This window comes from Heterodontus francisci, chromosome 5 (genome assembly GCF_036365525.1).
Source record: "Heterodontus francisci isolate sHetFra1 chromosome 5, sHetFra1.hap1, whole genome shotgun sequence".
NCBI lineage: Eukaryota > Metazoa > Chordata > Chondrichthyes > Heterodontiformes > Heterodontidae > Heterodontus > Heterodontus francisci.
Genome location: NC_090375.1, coordinates 161,270,580 through 161,294,297, shown reverse-complemented (window position 1 = coordinate 161,294,297; position 23,718 = coordinate 161,270,580).

The window sequence follows — 23,718 nt, the reverse complement described above, 5'->3', positions numbered from 1 at the left end:
GCAGCTCACCACCACCTTCTTGAGAGTAATTAGGGATCAGCAACAAATGCTGGCCTTGTGTGCAACATCCACATCCCCTGAAACAAATAAAAGAAAGTGAATCTGACATGGAAACATTGAAGAATGATGCAGCATGAGAGAAAATGGGCTCCACAGTTTTCAGATGCTGCACTGGAGGTCTTAGCAGAGGAGGTGGAAATGGGAGCTATTGTGAAACCACAGGGGGCCTCCAGATAGTCACTCAGATGGCAGTGGGATCAGATAGGTGTGGCGGTCAATGCCAGGAGTCAAGCCCTGAAAACCTGGATGCTGTGCCACAAGAAGTTCAATGACTTTACAGAAGTGGTCAAGATCAGGAATGGATCTTCAAATGTCATATCCCACCAACTGCACCACTAGTCTGAACCACTGGTCAATTCACCATACCCCCCATCACTCAGCTACCAACAATCTCTATCAGTCAGATCTCAAACCTGACATTCATATGCTCCACTGCATCATTATACACGAAGAAAGCACTGCTGTAAGTCTCTCACCTACATCTTACAGCTGCACACACTGACAGCTATTTAACCATGACAGCTACACTGCCCAAACAGATTGCATGACACTCATTGACACACTTTATCCTGTCTTGGAGGACAAGGGGGCACACAACCAGAGGTCGCAGAAGTGAAGTGTCAGGGGGAACAGGCACGTCTGCAGGTCCTAACCCCCATGGAGGAGGTGGTGCAGGCCGTTATTGGACTGAGGCCGTGGCAGCAATGGGGCTGAAACCATCAAAGAAGAAGGCAACCTCACACTTAAACTTTCTTCTCATATTCCATCTCCCCCTCATCTCTCTTCTCACTTATAAGCTGCAGATGGTGTACACATCCACCTATTACTTTGCCCCCATCCCTTTTGCACAACACTACCTTACCCTTATGCCTTTCTCTTTTCAAATACCCAACAAATGCAACCTGTGCAGGCAGTGGAGGAACAGCAGAAGGCAGTGATGATGAAGATGTACGATCACTTAATTTCACGCTCACAGCTACCAGCTCAGATACTGAGTGCGGGATTTTACTGTACCCCACCCACCCCCCCAACGTCGAGGATCGTGGTGGGGGGCTGGAAAATGCCTCCAGCAGAGGCCTGCCACGGGCCTCGATGCCGGGAAGGCCAAGCCCGATATTGCTGGCAGCAGCGAGGCCTCGTGGCAACCCCCCTCCCCCTGCCACTCGGCGACGGGTGCCAAATCTAAATATTTAAATAAATGTAAATTGTTGAATTAAGTACTTACTCACTCCCGCCATTCGTTCCACTCTGATATTATTGCCAATGGCCGGCACTCCCGCGCCTTCGGATCGCCGTCCAGAGATCCGAGGCATAACACTGGTGGGGAGAGGAGAGGAGGTAAGTTTCTCTGGGGGAGCGGGATCAGAGTAATGTAATTGGTCTAGGGGATGGTGGGAAGGGGTAATGTTTAGATTGATGAACTTTGTGGGGGAGGGTCGGAAGCACAAGGTAAATGTTTTCCTGGGGGGAGAGAGGGCAGGTTTTAATTTCCATGGTTATTGGGGGGAGATGGGAAAGGGTCAGGATAAATTTATTTTAATTTTCACAAATACTGCAACTTTAAAAATTTAAATGAAATGGAAGGGCTCGAAGCCCTTTAAAAATGGCATTGGCTCCTATGCTGTGGTGCTTGACGTCATTTCCGGGGATGGACTGCCCGCCCCCTCCACATCATCTGCCATTTAAATGAGCCACCGCGCTGAATATCGTGGCAGCTTTGCAACAAGCGGTCTGAGTGAGCGGACCACCATTTTTAAAGCTCGCCACCAACATCGGCAGCAAGCATATAAAATTCAGCCCTGCTACTCCACATAATTTAGAGGCTAGCATAGATGCGGGATTTGCATGGGCATAAATGGCCTGCAACCAGGGCAGGGGTAAGGTTAGCACAGGTGCCAGATCACCAAAGGGTAACGCACACAAATCCTGCTGTCATGCAAGGTCAACTTGCTGCCAAGCAAGTTCAGGCTACTGCCGTCATGCTGGGTATTACATTGTGCAGAGGGGCTTGCAGGGTGACACAACAGTCCAGCAATCCTACTAGGATTGCTAAGATGCCATCCCCGGGGAGTGGTCGTGGCTCCATGGATCATGAACCTGCTGTCCTCTCTCAGAACTGTCTCCCCTTGATGTTCAATGGAATTACCATCACTGAATTCCCCCACATTCAACATCCTGGGGTTACCATTGACTAGAAATTTAACTGGACCAGCCAGATAAATACTGTGGTCAAAGGCTGTGCATTCTGTGGCAAATAACTCACCTCCTGACTCCCCAAAACCTGTCCACCAAGGCTCAAGTCAGGAGTGTGAGGAGGTACTTTCCACTTGCCTAGATAACTCAGCTCCAACAACACTCAAGAAATGCGACTCCATCCAAGACAAAGCACCTCCACCACCGCCACACAGTGGCAGCAGTGTGTACCATCTACAAGATGCACTGCAGCAACTCACCAAGGCTCTTCCGACAGCACTTTCCAAACTTGTGACCTCTACAACCTAGAAGAATACGGGCAGCAGAAGCATGGGAACACCACCACCTGCAAGTTCCCCACCAAGTCACACAGAATCCTAACTTGGAACTATATCGCGTTCCTTCACCGTCGCTGGGTCAAAATCCTGGAACTCCCTCCTTAACAGCACTGCGAGTGTACCTACATCACATGGACTGCAGTGGCTCAAGAAGGCAGCTCACCAGCCCCAGCTCAGGGCAGTTAGAGATGGGCAATAAATGGTGACTTTGCCAGTGACCTTCATATCCCAAGAACGAATTTTAAAAAAGCATTCGTCCTCCCAGCCTTGCCACTCTGCCATTGCCCTTGCTGTTGCCTGTCAGCCAACTAGCCCAGATTGCTGTCACCAGTGCCAAGATGGTGCAGTCTTCAGCCAGGCCTTCTAGGCTCAGAGCTGCTCCAGGTCATTCTCCGAGGCCTTCTGCACTCTACTCCAATGAAAGTCAACAGCTTGCCACCAAAAATGCTGCAGCCATTGGAGTAGCAAAGCATAGGAACACTAGGACAGGCAAAGGCACACGGAAGACAGGCGCTCAGGGATGCACAAGGGCGATTAGTTGAATTTTGTATGCAATATAGAATGATTTCATTTATAATTTAGTTTGGAATGTTTATTTTGTGGTGGCTTTTAGTTTTGCATTGTGGCCAAGCAAACACAGTGACAGAGTTGACAAAGGGAAGGGAATGTGTGGGACTGTTGGTGAGTGAGGAATAGAGGGTGCGATTACTGATAGAGCACTCAGTTAGGCTCATCACAGGCAGCCCAGCCGGAAAGAGGCTGTCTAGGTTGCCTCCTCCCTTCTTCTTCCTCTTCCTGCTCCCCTTTCTCCTCCTCCCCTTCCTCATGTTCCTGCTCCTCAAGTGCTCACCGTATACCTGGTGGCAAGGGCTGCTCTCTCATAATGGCAAGCTTGCGCTGCATGTATCAGACCACCATGAATCATGACACTAATTCTACCAAGTACTGCAGGGCTCCTGTAAAGCAGTTCAGGCAGTGGAAGCGTTGTTTCAGTACACCACTGATCTGCTCTATCATAGCATGGATTTCATTGTATGCATTAGTGCACATAGCCATGGGTTGCGCACATACTTCTTAAATGTTATGTGGGTTTCTGCCTCTACCACCCTTTAAGGCAGTGAGTTCCAGATGCCCACCATCCTCTCGGTGAAAAAATTTCCCATCAAATCCCCTATAAACCTTCTACCTCTTACCCTAAATCTAATCCCCCTTGTTATTGACCCCTCAATGAAGAGGAATAGGGCCATTCTATCCACTCTATCTAGACTGCTCATAATTTTAATTCCTTCAATTAGGTCACCCCTCAGCCGCCTCCAAAGAAAACAACCCTAGTCTATACAATCTTTCCTCATAACTAAAATTCTCCAGTCCAGGCATCTTCCTTGTAAGTCTCCTCTGTACCCTTTCTAGTGCAGTTATATCTTTCCTACAGTGCGGTGACCAGAACTGCACGGAGTACTCCAGCTGTGGCCTGACTAGTATGCTATACAGTTACAGCATAACCGCCCAGCTCTAATATTCTAAGCCTCGGCTAATAAAGGCAAGTATCCCATATGCCTTCTTGATAACCCTATCTACCTGTCCAGCCACCATCAGGGATCTGTACTCTAAGGTCCATCTGTTCCTCTAGACTTCTTGTATTCAAAGATAGACCATTTAGCACTGCCAGACTTCCTTGTTGTCTGTTTTCTAAGCTATGTTTCCTTGGCCTTCCAAACATGCTTACTAGTTTTCTGCCTTCCATTTCCAATTTTTCTTCTCTCCCTTTGGTTCCTATCCCTTGTCAAGCTAGTTTAAACCCTCCCCAGCAATAGCAAAATTCCCTGCAAGAATATTAGTCCCAGCCCTGTTGAGCTGCAACTCGTCTGCCTTGTACAGGCCCCACCTTCCCCAAGGACTCTAAAGCCCTCCCTCCTGCACCATCTCTCCAGTTACATATTCATAAGCTCTATCTTCCTATTTCTGTATTCACTGGCTTGTGACGCTGGGAGTAATTCTTTTTGGTTTATCTCCTAGCTCCCTAAACTCTGCTTTAGGACCTCATCCCTCTTTCTGCCTATGTCATTGGTGCCGACATCGACCACGACCTCTGGCTGTTCACCCTTCCCCATCAGAATGTCCTGCAGTCGTTCAGTGACATCCTTGACCTGACATCAGGGAGGCAATATACCTTCCTAGAGTCATGCCTGCATCCGAAGAAGCACCTGTCTGTTCCCTCACTGTCAAATCCTCTACTACTATTGCTCTTACTCCCCGCTGTCCAGTTGAGCCATCTATGGTGCCGTGGACTTGTTTCTACCTGCACTTCCCAGAGGACCATCACGATCACTAGTATTTAGAATGGAGTATTTAGTTGGAGCGTGAGATGCATTATTGGGATCCCTGTCCTGCCTGCCTGCTCCTCTTTGTCCTTCTAATGGCCACCCATTCCCTCTCTGCCTGCATATTTTTAAGCTGCAGGGTGACCACCTCCAGAAATGTCTTATCCACGAAGCTCTTAGTGCTAAGTCACAACAAAATGTGTGTCTGCTATTTTGAAGTATCAGCCTTGAGAGTATCACCATGGACAAATTGGCATCATAGATGGCAGTACGGAGGGACAAGAATAACATGGGCTGTTCACATTAGATGACCTCTTCCAGGGCAAAGGGAAATGTCACAAAGTGTAGATTTTGGTAGTTTAGTTTTAATTAGAATTCAAATAATAACTGCTGATCCCAAGAATCATTTGATCTTAGATAAGATTGGCTTGTTAATTTAAATTATTAATGGCTAAATCAGTGTAAATAGCACTGTTTCCTGTATCTAAATGAGCTGATTGTTTTCCAGTGTCAATTTCCTGTGGAAAATCCATTTATCTAGAAACATGAACACTTGCAGACAGTAACAGATGTCTGCCATGGGAAGGGCTGAATTTTGTTTGATCTGCCACTTGTGCATCTAGATATTCATATGTTTGCCTATAGCATTTGTCAATTGAATTTATGAAAATAATATATTAAATTCAACTGGAAATAAGATTTCAAAAGAATTGACCTAAAAAATAGCACTGAAAAATAATGGATCTGAATAATTCTGGAGATGATTTAAACAAGAATGCACTCTGCATTCCATCCTCGAGGAATAAGGCACAATAATTCCCCTTTTACCTGAGGGAGTGCTATTGACTGTCGATACATGATGCTCTTACCATTGACAGCACTTCTTAAGATAAACAACTCAACCTCCAGAGGGCTGCTGACAGTACTGACCCAAAGCCTTGCGGTCTGCTAAGATGCACTGTTTTCTCTTCAGGCCCACTGAAGACACTGAACACCAAGTGCTTTAGTTTGCTTAAAACATGACACAAAATACCATAATGAAGAATACACACTGACATGCAGAACTTCCTAGGTTCACCACAGTGTTCTCAGGCCTGCCGAATCCTGTTATTTTTATAATGTTCAGTTGTGTTTACATGTCATTCATGAGTCAATACAGAATAAGGATCTTTTGCACGTGCACAGAAGATTGGGTCTCCCAACACACCCACATGATATGGAAGCAAATTAGACAGCAGTGCCCAGATGCTGTTATGTTGTTGCATTTCAGTAACCCAATGTATAAGGTAAAAAGAGTGCCTGATGCATTGTTACTGAAAGTGATAGAAGAGAACAAAAACAAATGGTGCTAGGCCATCTCAGAGTCAAATCAGGGAGCTCTTTGTTACACAAAAGTTATTGGAAATCTAGAATTCTCTCTCCAAAAGCCTGTGAATGCTGGATCAGTTTAAATTTTCAAACTGAGATAGATATATTTTTGTTAGGTAAGGAAATCAAGGGATATGGAGAAAAGGTTTGTAAATGGAGTTGAAGTACAGATCAGCTGTGATCTAATTAAATGGTAGAAGAGGCTCAGGATTTGAATGGTCTACTGCTGATCCTATTTAACTTGCCATTCAGTGTCAGTAGTTTATCTAAGTATGATTTTTTTTTAAATAAAAATAAAAAAATGCTGGAAATACTCAGCAGGTCTGGCAGCATCTGTGGAGAGAGATGCAGAGTTAATGTTTCAACCTGAAACATTAACTCTGCTCTCTCCACAGACGCTGCCAGACCTGCTGAGTATTTCCAGCATTTTTTTGATTTATTTCAGATATCTAGCATCTGCAGTATTTTGCTTTTAGATTTTTTTAAACATTCTTTCAAAAGACAGTCGACCTATTACAGACTTTTTTCACTTTTTTTGGCTTTTTGCCAATCTTTTGTGCTTCTTATTTCTACTCAATTGCAAATAAATCCATTAATTATTGGAATCCATTCAAAAATACACTTCAACATTTACCACCATGAATATACAAAAGATCATGGGTTGGCGAGCTTGAACATAGAATTTCAACATCCTGAAGCCCATCCAATGTCAATCCAAAGTGTGATAGCATACCAAGAGTGTGATAGCATACCAAGAAACCACTCTTAGTTCAAAGATTACTGCAATAATAAAGAATATAGTGGAATCAGTGCAACATAATTATTAGACCTTTGGCCATTCTACTGTGCAAAGAAAAATTATCCAAAAGGCCTTCAGGTCGTAAGGGACTAGGCCTGCTTCGAGACATCACTGAAATCATTGAAAGAAAGAAATAATCCTATAAAAACCTAAAACAGTGAAGGAGGGAAAAAGGCACGGGCAACAGAAATAAAGTGGGCACTATTTTTATGAGTATTTCAGTCAAACTATGATACAGGTATGAATGAAATTATATATCAGTACTGATGTAAATTTAACAGACTTTTTAACAGATTACAATAATTAATGGATTTATTTGCAATTAAATAGAAATACAAAGCACAAATTGGCAAAAAACCTAAAACAAATACAGTGAGAAAAGTAAATATAAAATATAATTAGAATATTTATGAGATACTTAGTGTTCCTCCCAAACTATGGGCAGAATTTTAACTGCCAAGATGGGGAGGACAGGTTTCGGTGCGAGCGTGGGGAGCGGGTTAAATCCCTGAAAAATACCAGCAGCTCAGAAACCCGACAGCTTATGCAGCTCTACCTTGGACCTTTGATGAGAAATAAGAGGAGCAGCACCAGCAACTCCAACAGAAGCAACAGCATTAGCTGCCTTCTCCTCAGCCACATGCCACTCCACAGGACAGAGGGGATTGACACAGAGCTCCAGCGCAAAGAAGGCGATACCCCCAACGCAGTTCTCTCAGTAGTGGATCAGTGTTTTCGACATGTCTGAGCACCAGTGCCTCATGAGACTCAGACTTTCAGGACAATAGAGCAAGATCTACTTCACAGTGGACCAGGTGAGCATGCGTTGGCAGTGGCCATCAAGGTGGCTATCACTGGAGATTGGTTGTCTTTCCCTGGAGTTGTGTGCTCTCTTCTCTTGCATGCAAAGAAAGAAGAGTTAAGAGTGTGAGAAATGGATTGTGCGGAGAGGAGGAAATGACACCATGGTTGTGAGGCGTGAGAAGGCAATAAGATGAGTGTGAGTGTTAGCTGTTCAGATGGGGATGTAAGCTGATGCCTGGAGAGGGAGGAATAAGTCGAGCTGCAAGGTGTGTTATTCTGAGGAGTGCTGTGCAGGAAAATGCTGGTGAAGCCAGAGAGTGGGGGTTGGCACCTGAAAGTGTTATGTCACTCACGTTTCCCGCCCTCATGATGTCATTGAACCTTTTGAGACACTGTATCCAGGTTCGAAAGACTACACACCTGCTGCTGACATCCTTTGCCACTTCCATCCATGCCTGCTTGGTTTGACAGGCTGGCTTCTTCCATTAATCTGTGGGAAACAGCATTTCACATCAGCCCCTCAGATCCTGCAGCAGGACCCCAGTAAGAGTCAGAGACCTGTGGGGGGGCCACGGGCGCAGTCATTCGACATCTCTTTCCATTCTTGTTGTTGCTGAAGCCTCAGAAAGCAATGTAGAATTCAGCTACACTGATCCCTGTCGAGATTCCTTTAAGTAGAAATCCGTCCTTGGACAGGTGCGGGCTGTCATCACACTTGGACTCTGTGATTGGTCAGGAAACCCAAAAGTGGGATGCTAATACTGTGACTGAGTTAAAGGGCCGCAGCAAAGCCTGCTACCAAATCAAATAGGTTTCCAACCCGCTGCTGAGCCCCCAGCCCACTCTACCCACCACCTGACTCCCCCTCCCCACCCCACCCCACTGCTGCGAGTGGCCCTGTAATATGAAAATTCCATCCTGTATTTCATGACACCTGAAGAGCATGTATGTTGTACTTATAGAAGAATATAATGCCTATATTCTCTGATAATTTCGATATGGTTTATTCAAATTTGCTTGATAATGGACTGAAAAATGTGTAATATGGCATGAACAGTTTCCATGGTAAAATAAAATATCCTTCCCCATATCAATAAATCTGTGAATAGTACATAGACCTCCTCAATCATGAATTTAAATGCTAAACATGGAAGAAAATAATAATTTACAAAAGTGATTGACTGGAAAAAGTAGATCACTGGTGAATCCTAATTATACACCTGCTGTTTTTCAAAATATTTGCATCTGCTCGTTTGGGAGCCCAGTGGATCTTTTGAACAGTTTAGTTTACAGAAGGGGAGCTAGTGAGTGATGCTGATCAGACACTGTACACCAAGGAAAATATTGAGATAGAAATATTTCAGTGCAATTGTAAGGCTCTGGAATCGACCTATTTCAACTAACTCCAAAAGGTGAAAATTGCTTTGAATAAATGGTTTTTGTGTTTTTGTAAAGAATAATCATGGTTCCAAAATTATTTTTATGTGAGCTATATGCACTCGAGGGAAAGGATTCATTTGAAATCCCTGCATTAACAGATTAATTGACACCAGAACTAATAAGGTAGCAACTGCAACGTGGTAGTTGTCATATTGATATGTTCAAGTAAACATTTTGCTTTCAAAGTTGAACTTGTAACAAAACTAGATCTTCATTCCATTCTTAAACTGTTTTACCGGACATGATCCTCTCAATTACAAGCCAGATGTGCCAGTATAGAGCATCATTGCTTTCCAGATAGCACAGAAAATTTATCAGGTAAGTTGTACAGCTGGGCAAATCAGGAAGGTTTTGATCCCTCATGTGTGCTGAATTAGCTGATCTCAGTTGAGATGAAAATTGGCCTCAGCAGCACTGTTTCATAGAGGGGAAAATCAGTCTGAATTATGTTCCTGATCATAATCCAGCAACCCCTGCTGGAAATGTGGATGTGTTGACTTTGACTGCGGAGAGGATTGGGCTTGAATGCCCCTGCTATTTATAGCCTGCTCGCGATCAAAGTTCACAGATGAATAATGGCCTTTTGATTGAATCATACACTACCTTCAGAAAAGGAGGGAAGAATTGTTAAGAAGCAAGAATAAAGAAAAGAGCAAGAGCATGAAGATGTTCTACAGTTCAGATAAAAAGGGAAAAACAATACAGAGGATGCCAAAATCAAGCATAAAGCACTGGAAAGCCTACCTGGGGGCAGGCTGCAACATTCTCCAAGGATATGGGCACACTGGAACACGTTGATTTGACTCTATCCTGACCTCAAACAGCCCAAATGTGGTGACAGGATCCCAAATTTGAACAGCGCAAGCCCAGGCAACGCCTGCATTATCTACTCACAAAAAAAAAGTGTGAAGCAACAAGATAAGCCAGGCACCCTGTTTGCAGGTAAGTAACATTTTTGGAAATCTTTTGATTGTAATGTGTCTGAAATTACTCTGTAGTGTTTTTGGAGGTGTTTTGGTGAGTTCCTGCAGTTGCCAGGAAGTATTGTTGCATGCTTACAGGGATAGCCAGGGAGTAAGTCACCTGTGCACACAAAGGCTGCAATAAATATGGGGGCAGCAGTGGCAGAGCCTCTGGGGCTGCAGGACAACAGGAGGATGGAGCAAATAAATCACCACCACCCTTTGGGTGAAAAGATTTTCCTCATCTCCCCTCTAATCTTTCTACCAATCACTTTAAATCTATGCCGCCTAGTCACTGACCTTTCTGCTAAGGTAAATAGGCCCTTCGCATCCACTCTATCCAGATCCCTCACAATTTTGTACATTTCAATCAAATCTCCCCTCAGCCTTCTCTATTGCAAGGAGAACAACCCCATGCTATCCAGTCTTTCCTCATAGCTTTTTCCAGACCGGGCAATATCCTTGTAAATCTCCTCTGTACCCTCTCTATTGCAATTATATCCTTCTGTAATGAGGTGACCAGAACTGCACACAGTACTCAAGTTGTGGCCTAACCAATGAGTTATACAGTTCCAGCATAACCTCCCTGGTCTTGCATTCTATACCTCGGCTAATAAAGGAAAGGATTCCATATGCCTTCTTAACCACCTCATCAACCTGTCCTGCTACCTTCAGGGATCTGCAAATATTCATTCGAAGGTCCCTCACTTCCTCTACATCTCTCAGTATTCTCCCATTAATTGTATATTCCTTTGCCTTGTTTGACCTCCGCAAATGCATCACTTCACAGTACTCCGGGTTGATTTCCATTTGCCACTTTTCTGCCCCCCTGACCAGTCCATCGATATCTTCCTGCAGCCGTCAGCTATCCTCCTCGCTATCAACCACACGGCCAATCTTTGTGTCATCTGCAAACTTCTTGATCATGCCCCCTACATTTATGTCCAAGCCGTTAATATATACCACAAAAAGCAGGGGACCTAGTTGGTATGACCAAGTGAGCAAGAGGTCTCAGACTCCCCTCTTGCCCTTTCCAGGTTTGGCCGTAACAGGATTTATCTTTTCAAACACAAGTGCTTTTAGCTTATCACCTCTGAGTCCTTGCTCACTGCTCTCTAATTGTAATTGCAAATTAACCAGTCAAACAGGTTTTCTTAGGTTTAGGCAAGAAAGATGTAAGGGGTTGAAGTAGTGTTGGCAATAAATGGAATTCAGTTACTGTCTTTTGTTTTAGCTGTAAAGTCCTTGGTTGAAATTTTGGTCTTGCAGTTCTTGCTGGAGCCCAGTACACACTTTCAGACTTGCTTCTCTGGTACCAGAAGGCCTAAGAAAGGTTTCAATTGTCTTCTCAATGGTTTCCTGTAAAGTTCTGTAGTCTTGAGGCTAACACTGCCCCGTGGTTTTCGTGGGAACTTGTTGGAGAGGGAGACGGAGAGAGAGGTGCTTTCTTCTTTGAGTTCATTTGTAGTCTCTAAACCTTTCTGTGTGGCACAATTCAAACAGTCCCAGTTTGGCCAGCAGGTAAGTCATGTGATCATCTCTTTCTTTGAGACAGCATCTTCAGGAGGGTTGCTGATTCTCAAAGCCCTCCAGTTACACTCGGTGAAGTGTGGAGTTCTGGATCTTACACAGACAAAGAATGTTGATATTCATGATTGCCCAGACCTATCTTGTTAATTGAATCTGTGAGCACTCCCATTGTCTCTCTATTCAGCTGTCTCTCAGAATGCAATCATGTTTTCAGCTGTTCAGCTCTGTGGTCTTTTTTTAAACACGTTATGTGCAATGTCCAGTAAACAAAAGGTTCAAGTAGTGTTCTATATGACAAAATTGATACGTTTCCATTTGGCAGGTGTGATTTCCGTCACAAAATACTGAGCCCTGCGGAACACCACTGGAAACAGCCTTCCAGTCACAAAAACACCTGTCAACAATTGCCCTTTATTTCCTATCACTGAACCAATTTTGTATCCACCTTGCTACATTTCCCTGGATCCCATGGGCTTTTATTTTTTTAACCAGTCTGCCATGTGGGACTTTGTCAAAAGCCTTACTAAAATCCATGTAGACCACATCAACTTCACTACTCATCAAAATTCAATCAAGTTAGTCAGACAAGATCTTCCCATAACAAATCCATGCTGACTATCCTTGATCAATCTGTGCCTTTCTAAGTGGCAGTTTATCCTGTCTCTCAGAATTGATTCCGCTAATTTGCCCTCTACTGAGGTTAGACTGACTGGCCTGTAATTATTCGGTCTATCCCTCGCTCCCTTTTTAAGCAAAGGTACAATGTTAGCAGTCCTCCAATCCTCCGGCACCACAGCTGTATCCAGTGAGGACTGGAAAATGATGGACATACCATCCGCTTTTTCCTCTCTGGCTTCTTTTAACAACCTGGGGTACATTTCATCTGGCCCTGGTGATTTATCCTCTTTTAAGGATGCTAATCCCATTAATACTTCCTCTCTCCCTATGTTTATCACATCCAATACTTCATACCCCTCTTCCTTGACGACAATATCTGCGTCGCTCCCCCCCGCCCCACACCTTTTGTGAAGACGGACACAAAATATTCATTTAGAACCATAGCAACATCATCCATCCGTACACATAGGTTACCTTTTTGGTCTTTTATGGGCCCTACTCTTACCTTAGTTATCCTCTTACTCCTAATGGATTGATAAAACATCTTTGGGTTTACCTTGATTTTGGTTGCCAATATTCTTTCATGCCCTCTTTTAGTTTTCCTAATTTCCTTTTTGATTTCACCCCCCACTTGCTATGCTCCTCTCGGCTTTCTGTAGTATTGAGTTCTTGGTGTCGGACATAAGCATTCTTTTTCTGGCTTATCTTACCCTATTAGCTGCTTGACATCCATGGGGCTTTAGATTTGGCCACCCCACCTTTTTTCTTGGTGGGAACATGTTTACCCTGAACCCCTTGAATTTCCCCTTTGAATACCTCCCACTGCTCTGGCACTTCCTTCAAGTAGCTGTTTTCAATGCACTTTCGCGAAGTCAGCTTCATAAAATTGGCCTTGCTCCAATTGAGAACTGTAACTCCTGTTTTAAATTTGTTCTTTTCCATAATTATTCTAAAACTGACTGAATTATGACCACTTCCACCAAAATGCTCTTCCACGGCCACTTCTTCCACCTGCCCAGCTTCATTTCCTAAAACTAAGTCTAAAACTGCACCCTCTCTTCTTGGACTTGCTACATACTGGCCAAAACAAGTTCTCCTGAATACCGCTCCCTCAATTCCTTTCACTCTAAAACTATCCCAGTTAATATTGGGGTAGTTAAAATCCCCTACTGTTACTGCTCTACTGTTTTTGCACTTCTCAGAGATTTGCCTACATATCTGCTTTTCTATCTCCCTCTGACTGTTTGAACTCTGCATGCATGAAGTGGGTGGGTGGCAGGGTATTGTGAAGGGGATCTGAGCTCTGCATCCATGAAGTGGATGGTCCCCATACCTTTTTCCGTAAAGGGGGCCACTCTGCGCCTGTGCATGGGTGGGGGGGGTGGCGGTGGAAGGGACGGGGGTACGGTGTTCACCCTGCATTTCGGCAAGATGTTTGTAAGTGGGGGGGGAGCAACAATAGAAGTAGATGAGCCTTATGTCGGGTGGAGGGCACAAATGTAAGCTCCTGTTGCTAGTGCTGCAATGCAGGCAACATGGAATGATATTATAGTGATCAGGCTGGCTCTCTCTTATTTGAAGCTAAGACGGGCAATGTCATACCATACCATAGAGCTCATGCCTGAACACAGCTGAAGCATGAATTTACATAACTCTCTGCCCAGATAGGTGCCATTGACCTTGTGAAGGAACCAAGTTGATCTCGAGCATAGAGATGGGGATGGTCCACTCTGTCTTTCTGGATCCTTGTGCTGTGATGAGGCATATCTGATGGAGGTGGAACCAAGATGCAGGCGCAGCCCATGTGGAAGCTCCCAGTTGCGAGCAGCAGCAGCCACAAAAGCATATTGTAGCCCAGAGACGCCAGTGGGTCCATAGGATCCAGATGATGTATCTGCAGATGTTGGAGTGCCACTGTTAGAGATAACTGCAGATGTCCAGAGAGGCGGTGACATATCTCTGTGCACTGCTGAATAATGATCTGCAGCCACTAGGCTTTGGTGGTCACCCTATGCCTGTGGCCCTCAAAGTGGCAGTGGCTCTAAACTTGTACACCTCCGCATCATTCCAGGGATCCACCAGCAACTTGTGTGGGGTTTCACAATCAGCAGTACACCACTGTATCAGGGAGGATACTGATGCCTCGTACAGAAGGGCCGGCAATTATATGTGCTTCAGGTTGGACCCTGAGAGTCAGGCCGAGATTGTCATTGGATTTGGGCCATTGCGGGATTCCCCCAGGTGCAAGAAGTCATCAACTGCACGCATGTGGCCATTAAGGCTCCAACAGAACAACCAGCCGCATTCCTCAACAGAAAGGGCTTTTACTGCAGTTAGTATGCGACCACAGGAAGCATTTCCTGCATGTGTGTGCCCGCTTCCCAGGCAGCTGTTACCACTCCTTCATTCTGCGCAGTCGCAGTTGCCGCTGCTGTTCACTCCATTGGCTCAGATTCAGGGGTGTATTCTTGGAGACAAGGGCCGACCCCTTGCTGACATGGCTTCTAATGTCGGTGAGGAACCCCAGCAGCGATGCAGAACGCCTGCCAGGGCTCACCTGAGCTACCATCTTGCAGGCCATCGGCAAGCTGAAGATGTGCTTCCACTGCCTTGATAGATCAAATGGGGCCCTACAGTACGCACCAGACAGGGTTGGCCTCATCGTTGTATGCTGTGTTCTGCACGATTTGCAGTACAGAGTGGGGAGGCCTTGCAGGACAATGAGGTATGAAATCACATGTGCTCCCTGGCTCTCAACTAGCTCCAGGGCCTCTTCTTCAGCTTGCGTAAGCGGCCTCAGGTCTGGCACCCCGCCACCGGTCCTGAACACCACCCTAATATTGTGGGCCCTCTTCGCCTGGAAGAGCAAGGATGCAGATATGGAACACTGCCAAACATCAACATCACGGTTGAAACAACATGGGCGGTTCAACAACAGCTGGGGGATGCTTTGTCTGGTATATGGACTTACCCTGTCAATCCTCCTCGACCTCCCTGTTTTGACATGGCAGTGGCACCCATGTGGCATACCTTGTAGGGACACTCACGTCAAACTGTGCAGTTCTGCAATGTGTCACCTAACTTTGCCGAGAGTATGAGATCATTTACCCTCTTCCTGCACTGGACCCCATCTCGTCAGATGACCCCACAGCAGCTTACCTCCTCTGCGATCTCCAGACTTACTTGGTCAGGTGGGAGGACCTCTTCTTGCCATCTCTTGGGAAAAGGAGCTCCCGCCATTCCCTTGCAGCCTGGAAGCGAGTGAGCAGAGAGGCATCGCTAAACTGTGGGACCACCCTTCCTCGGACGTTTGCCATTGGCATAGGGGTTCCCAGGGGTGCTGCTTGAGGGCTGGTGTGGTGTTGCAGACACTCCTGACCTTTCTGCTCCAGCACAACAGAAACAATGAAGGAAGAGCTTACATGCAGGGCTGGCTGTCTTTTAAAAATGGCACCAGCACCTGCTCACAAATCAGCTGACGCCATTCACAGTGTCGCTGAGGCCGCCCCCGCCATGTGATTGGGGGGTGGCCCTCCCAGCACATTCAAATGAGCTGCTGCACACTACATCGTGGCGCTGCGCTGCACATGTGGGCCACCATTTTCTCAGCCTGCTGCTACTCCTGGTGATGGGAAAATAAAATTCAGCCCTATGTGTGGCTCCTTCCACTGAAGGTGTGGGATGCTCTGGCTGGCCAATAGTGGCACGTTGCAGGATGGCTCAGAGGCCGAGGGAGTAGGTACACTGATTCTCAGGTGAGCACTGAAGGTCCTAGTAGAGGAGGTCCAGAGGAGGAGAAGTGTGTTGTGCCCACAGTGGGGAAGGATACCGCTTGACCTTCCTCACCCTCCTGTCCCTCTCTCCTGCAGCAGTTGGTACTACCTGGCGTAATGTCCTCCCATTCCTCATCCAGACCAAGTGGGACCCCTAGCAAGATCCCCATGACCAAAGTACTCCCTTTCTCCTGGTGACTCCTGTAACGTGATCCATTTAAGCAATTAATTCACTGCAATTACTTTTTTAGGTGAAGTCCTGAGAGAACTTCCGTAATAAATATTGCTTGAGTGTTGTGGTCTTGACAAAGTGTCCCAGAAGGTCTCCTGATGTCTTACAGAACTCTTCACAGCTCCACCAGCAAAGAATACAAAATATCACTTTAAGTCACATTTGAAATTTGCATCAATGCCCTGTTTACTGCCAAACAACTGGCTGTTGTTAGGAGAGGGCATTAGTTGAAGTGCTAGCTGCCAAAATGCCATGCAGCTTCTTTAATGAGCACTTGCAGGTATTTTAAGTGGCATTTAGCTGTTTTGCAAGCCTCCAGATGGCCATTCCTAGTGCTGGCTTCAACTTCTTTACCAAGTTGGCACCTTACGCTAAATGTAGGCTAAACAAGCATTGCAGTTTGGGACTCATCCTGGCCACCTTGGAGTCCCTTTAGCATCTAAAGTATCCAGTGAAAATTGCTCCCTTCATGTCTAAATCACATTTATAATGGATACTGCCATTAAGTGATTCCTGCTTGAATTATCGTCCTCAAAATGATTGTTTGATGATGTGCCAGTAACTTGCAATCATTTTTTTAACCGATCATTGAAATGGCAAATGATTGCAAGGTGTTGGAATGGGACTGATTTGACATTCCCATTTTCCACACTAGTCATCCTTATGATCAAATTGGGAGAGACTGCCAATTTAGTGGCAGTTAGTGATGAAGTATAGCTAGTTTTATGACGTCGTGTTATCCATGCTAGCAACTGAATTGAGACTGTCCAAATTCATTTCACTTAGATTCCTTATAGCTGGCACGAAATGAGGAAACACTTTCATCCCATTAGTCTGAGCAGGGAGCTAATTCATATTCACTGGGCATTATCCTATCAGAACCATGATATGAAACTTAATATTTTGATGGTACTACAAGGGCATCATGAAATGAAGAGTATTGTTCTTCATCTTCCCATTTCATGTTTTCTATATGCCTACTTACAGTTTTACTAATTGAACCTTAACAAGGCAGTATTTGTTCTACTGTTTTCAACCGATGTTTTGCAAGGTTCCAACTCCTGACATGGAATATAATTCTATGTAAGTGCAGATCGGAGAATGTGACACAGAGGTTTGAATGCTCAGTTTACTACACTCCTAGGGCTGAATTTTGTTCAGCTCCCAATCTAGGGTTCCGTGGCGAGGGTGCGGGGGGGGGGGGGGTGGGGTGGGGGGGGAGGGCGCTGGAAGATCACACCGGCAGTGGCCCGCCATGGAGCCCGATGCCGGAATTGCTGGGCTCGATCTTCCTAGTGGTGGCAAGGCTCCGTGTGGATCCAAATTTATAAATATTTAAATAAACTCTCTGCATACATAGAAATCCAATTCCCCATGATCTTACCTTCGGTTCTGAATCTTCAGTGCGACGGCAGGCATGCAAAGCCTTCACTTTCGCGTTCATGGAAAGCTGGCAGCACCAAGGTGGGGAAGGGGGGATCAGAGCATTTTGGTGTAGTTGCGGGGGGGAGGGCAGGCGTGGGTCAATGCTGCATTTTTGGTGGAGGGTGAGGGGGAAGGGGTGACCTCTGCACTTTGTGTAGTTGTGGGGAGAAGGGGTCAACTCTGCAATTTCACTGTATTAGGGTTGGGAGGACGGGCTAAACATTTATTTTTAGTGTAGTTGGAGGGGGGGGGGCGCGATGGTGGACGAGGTCAACTGTCATCTGTCAACGCAGGCCTGGCAGCCCTTTAAAAATGGCACCTGCGCAAGAACAGGCAGCACTGTTGACGGCGTTGCTGAGGCCGCCCCCGCCACATGATTGGGAGGGGTTCCCTGCATATTATAATGAGCTGCCACGTACTAGATCGTGGCAGCATGCAGCCCGTGCATGCAGGCTGCCATTTTTTTCGCCCTCTGCCACTCCCGGTGGCGGGAAAATGAAATTCGGCCTCTAACTTCCAGTTGTTAAAATAACCATGAGAAAATACCACAGATCCACAATGCTACTACCGTGCTTTTTTCACCAGTTCATGCTGCTATCAAGCGACGTTCTAACTCAAGAGTGGCACCTCACAAACTTCACTGTACATGCTTGTGTCACATGTCTGGAGGGAAAGATGATTGAATACATGTCTGTTACCTAACTGTCTGTTATTTGCATAATTTATTCAAGTGCAAGGAGCCAGGACTAATTCTGTCCTTCATGCAGTTCTCAGAATCCAAAATAAACCAAGAAAGAACTTATATAGCGCCTTTCACAACCTCGGGATTTCTCAATGTACTTTTGAAGTGTAGTCACTGTTAGAATGTAGGAAACATAACAACCAATGCGCACACAGCATAGTCCCACAAACAGCAATGATCAGTTTTATAGATGTTAGGAGGGATAATTGTCCAGGACACTGGGAGAGCTTCTCTGCTCTGCTTCGAATAGTTCCATGGGATCTTTTAGGTCCACCTGGGAACTTGGTTTAACGTCTTATTCGAAAATCAAGTGCAGCACTCCTTCAGTAGTCAGTCTAGATTGGGTGCTCAAGTTTCTGGAATGAGGACTGGATTCACAACCTTCTGACATGGAGACAAGATTGCTATCACTGAGTCAGGGATGAAACTGGGGATAAACGGCATTGAGATAATTTAATGAAGTCATACCCCAGGATGGAGCTTCATCAGACAGGTGCACATGCCAAGAATTCGTAATCTTCTCCTCCACAGTTCTCTTGCTATAAAGATTATATGGCCTATGTCGAGGAATTCACGGTATTCAATTTTGTTAGATTTCCCCTAATATTTCAACATTTGTCCAAGTGCCAGCCCAGTCTGCCACTATTGCATTGTAAATGTAAATCTATCTCAAAATTACAATTCAAGATAAGAAATAGAAGATAAGCTTGTCCTTGATAATTTTTATTAATATTTCAATAGATTAGAAATCAAAACTAGCTTTGTAAACAAGTTATTAAAATATGTGGTCATTAAGGCCCACAATTTCTAACTCAGTCATCTTTTACAGGATTTTTAAAAATGGTGACAAAATCATCAGGGAGAGCAGCATCTTCTTGACATAAAACCTGGGAACTATTAAAGTGCTGTCTAATAATCCAGACCAAAGTACCGTTGATATTGCAATAAAACAATATTATATTTTCTTTTCTTATCAGACTTAGGCAATGTTAACATCAGTTTCTTAAGTTTAGTAATTCAGCATAAAAGTTATTACTTATAGGATCAACACATCTCCCACATGGGATAAATATTGTATTCTGTTGCATATAAAATATATACAAATGAATTTTTCTGTAACTCACTGTTTAAAACATTGTAGTGCTGCAGGTCAAATTCAGTATCTCATATCTCAAATTCAAAATATTTTCAGCTCTTTCATCATAAAATTGACACAACTGTGTTATCTTGAAACTGGAAATGTAGTGCCTCAATTGTAAAGAAAATAGAATGAAAATTTACAACTGTATAAACAAAAATGCTACTCACTGAATTTAAGGTATTACCTAATTTAGGGGTTCACGTTTGCTTTATAACTCCTCAAGCTTCACTATTGTGCTTTATGGCGTCAGCTGAACCTTTTGGTTGGATTTCTGTTTTGTAACTGTGTTCTTTAGGGGTGTTCAAGCAATTAAGTCCTTCTATTTTATCAGTGCAGTCCTATTGAGGCCATATCAGAAGGAACTTCATCTGTTTACATTTATCTAGATGATTTGGTTCAGTAATTTGTTTATCTGCATTTGTGAATTACTGTTGCATATGTGCACTCAATCTCGTTCAATTTATTTTGATTTGATGTAGTTCTGTGCAAAAACAAGTGTTTGAAATTTAATGATTTGAGTTTAAGATGCTGTATAAGCATTATACATTTTTTAACTATGCATCATGCTCTGCTGTTTGACATCTAATAATGAAGATCAGGATAGTATAGCCTGCATATAACATTCAAAATTGTATACTGTGTCAACATGTAAAACTGCTGTATACCACAGCAAGTTTCAGGAAACTCATAATCTCAGTGGTTTACCACTGTAAATATGATTATTCTGTCAAAAAGGAGAGAAATCTACCAGAGAACAAAGTGACTGTAAGAAGCTTGATCAGTCTGGAAGGATTTTGCTGTTCTTCTCATGGATTAGGTGTCATTCTATTCCCTAGAGGAGAAATAAGGATTTGAAATTCAGTACATTTGCAGAGTCTGTATATGTGTTTGTAATGGACAAACACCAAGGGAGTACAGGTTACGAAAGGAATTCCATTGAAGAATAAAGACTTGGTACTGGCAAAATATAATTAGAGAGTATGTGTTGTCTGACATAATTGTTTCAATTAAATATTACATTAGAGTTGGTGAACTAATACAGTCTTATTCAAGATACAGTTAGTTATATGAAACAGAACAGGATGAATGTTTCCAATTTATTTTCAATGTATCAGGATTGCTGTTTCAAGATTGAATGTTTTCAGCATTTTATCCTGGGCCTATATTTTTTAACAATACTAAGATTTCTACGATTACTATTTGATAGTTGTCTATGTGTAAATTTTGCTGTTTTAGTTAAGAACAAACCAGAAAGTACTATACAATTCTAAGGAAAAGCATGTGACATTAGATGCTCTTTTATATTAAGAGGCAAATTGGGAAATCCTAAATCTTTTATATTCAAGCATTTTATATCTAAATATGAAATGTACAGTAAAATTAATTGATGTCTTTGACTTTTGCTAAAATTATTTCAAATACTGCAAAAAATGTTGGCCAAAATCATCACTTAAGAAAGTTGTCCTTCCTTCATTATATTTTAAATGTAGAATTACTATTATGTATCTAAGAGGTTAAATTATGAGGAAGGATACAGTAGGTTTGCTACTGTATCTAGGTAGTACGGTGGTAATTAAAAGTGACCATTTGAGAGTGAGCTACTCATTTAATATAGATTTATATGTTTAAAATTTTTTTTAAATCCTTAAAGTGTTTTGGTTGTAAGAATTATAGTTAAATATTTTTTAAGGTGTTATCTTTGGACATGGCAGTTATTTTGTTCTCTCAAATGGCTGGTACATATTTTTAAAAGGCCATCGACAGTTAGATATTATTTTCCGTGGTCTTCCTCCCTTCCCACAACTATTTATCTTGCCCACAGAGAACCCAGGAACAATCTAGAATATGTCAGTTTCATTTACTTAAATATGATCTTTTAAAACTTTACATAGATGTTGGTTTTGATTTCCCCATATGTTAAAATACCAAAACATTATGACAGCCACACAAGAACGTGAACACAGAAGTGAAATGTACTGATTTCAATTTAATTTTATAAGCCTTTCTGATTTATTTAAAAATAAATGGTTATAAAATGGTGAATTTAGTTGGTCAGTACAAGTGATTTCAGCAAAAATATTGTTGGTTCATAAATCTTAAATAAAATAATGCTAGGAATTACAACAGTATATTTTGTAGAATCAGTTTTTACAAAAATGCAATTTACTGTAATTGGAAGTTTATTTGCATAAACCTGCATGAATTACGTACAATGAAAAAATAATAGTTCTGGCGAGAAAGAGTAAGAACTGTGGTAGATATTTACATATGTGAAAAGCTGGCGCTGAAGAAACTATAATTAGGAATCATGTTAATCTATTATTACTATATTTTCCGTTACATTAACAGCAATCTTTGAAAATGAACATGCATGTAGCATTTGTTGTGAAATGTAATGAGAACAAAATACTCCCATGTACAAGTCTCAAGGGGGTGTTTTTCAACAGAAGAAAGAGATTATCGTGGTTTTACTTCCAGTAGTACTACCCTAACACAACTGTCATCTTCAGAATCACATTTATTTATGAAATCATTTCATAAAGATAATCATGGTTGTGTTTCTTGATTTCTGCTTCCCCATCCAGCACCAACTCTGTCTCTCTTATATCAAAATTCCAAGTTGTAGTGCTTTGGTACATGTTGTTTCTAGATACATAATAATTACCATAATCATTGTCTTCGATAGCTTGTGTAAACACATGAATAAATCTTTATTCCTCTTTTTAATTTTAGTTGCTAGTTTAATAGCATCAATTAAGGAACATCACTGAACATCAATGTTAGTGCCATAAGCTGAGTTACATCATCAGTGCTGTGTTGCAAAAACAGAATCAAAAAAACTACCGCTATATTATCATTCTTGTGAAACCTGTTGTATTGAATTAACAGTTTCAGGACAGAAAAGCTTTCAAGTTTCTAGAAAACAAATGTTTTTCACCACATAATAGTTCTGGTGTCAGTTCTGCAAAACATAGAGAACAAAAGGGAAACATGTAGTGATATATTCTGATGAAAACTATGAAGATACCACAAACATACATGTATGTTATTGAGAGATGGAGAAATGTTGGTGCAGTCTTGTAGGATTAATGTCTGATAGTTTTAGAATATATTATAGACACATACCTAAATAATTGAAGCATGTTATCTTGAATTTTGATGAAAATTGTTTTCATATTATTTAGGATTAAGAGGAACACTGAATTTTTTAATGTACTGGCGTCAGATTTAAATTAGTTTCCTATCTGGTTTAATTAAGTTAAACAAAAATATGTGACTATATCACTGAGAGAATGGTAGCAAAAATGCAGCATAATTCTGAAGATATTGCTGTGATATAGGTGTCTATAGGTGAATATTTATTTTCAGTTTTTCAGATTTTGACAAGTTACTGATTTTTAGGAATGTGCACTTCAATCTTTGATATTCTGAGATAAGCATTTGTATTAATAATCTGAACTCAGTGATCGGCTTATATCAAAGCCAGTATTGTAGTACGAAATTTGGAATTGTTATCATCCCTCAGCAGGCATCTTCTGAGCAACTCATTTAATTTTTCACGATGATAAGTTCTTTTACATGATGCAAATGCATGGTAATTTCATTGGAAAAGGGTTGCCAATTACTGCCTTGTAAACTCCAGTCCTCCGGAGTGATCTATGCAAACAGGACGCACTTTCAATTTGCTGTGGCTGTCCTACTCTGTTAGATCAGGGGGCCGATTGCTGGGGTTTGCAGGAAAAAAAATTAATCCATTTAACAATCTGCGGCTTAAACTTAAGGATTTTGAGTTTTTTCAGAATATCAATACGCTCCAATTCAAGAGCGGATTCCTTGCATTCAGGCATCTGCTGGTGATAACAGCCGAGTTGGCATGAAGAGAGGCAGAGATGGATTAATTATGCAGAGAACATGGAAATTTCAGCTTATCATCGACCAGCAAAGGAGCCGAGCTCACATAATCAGCAAACG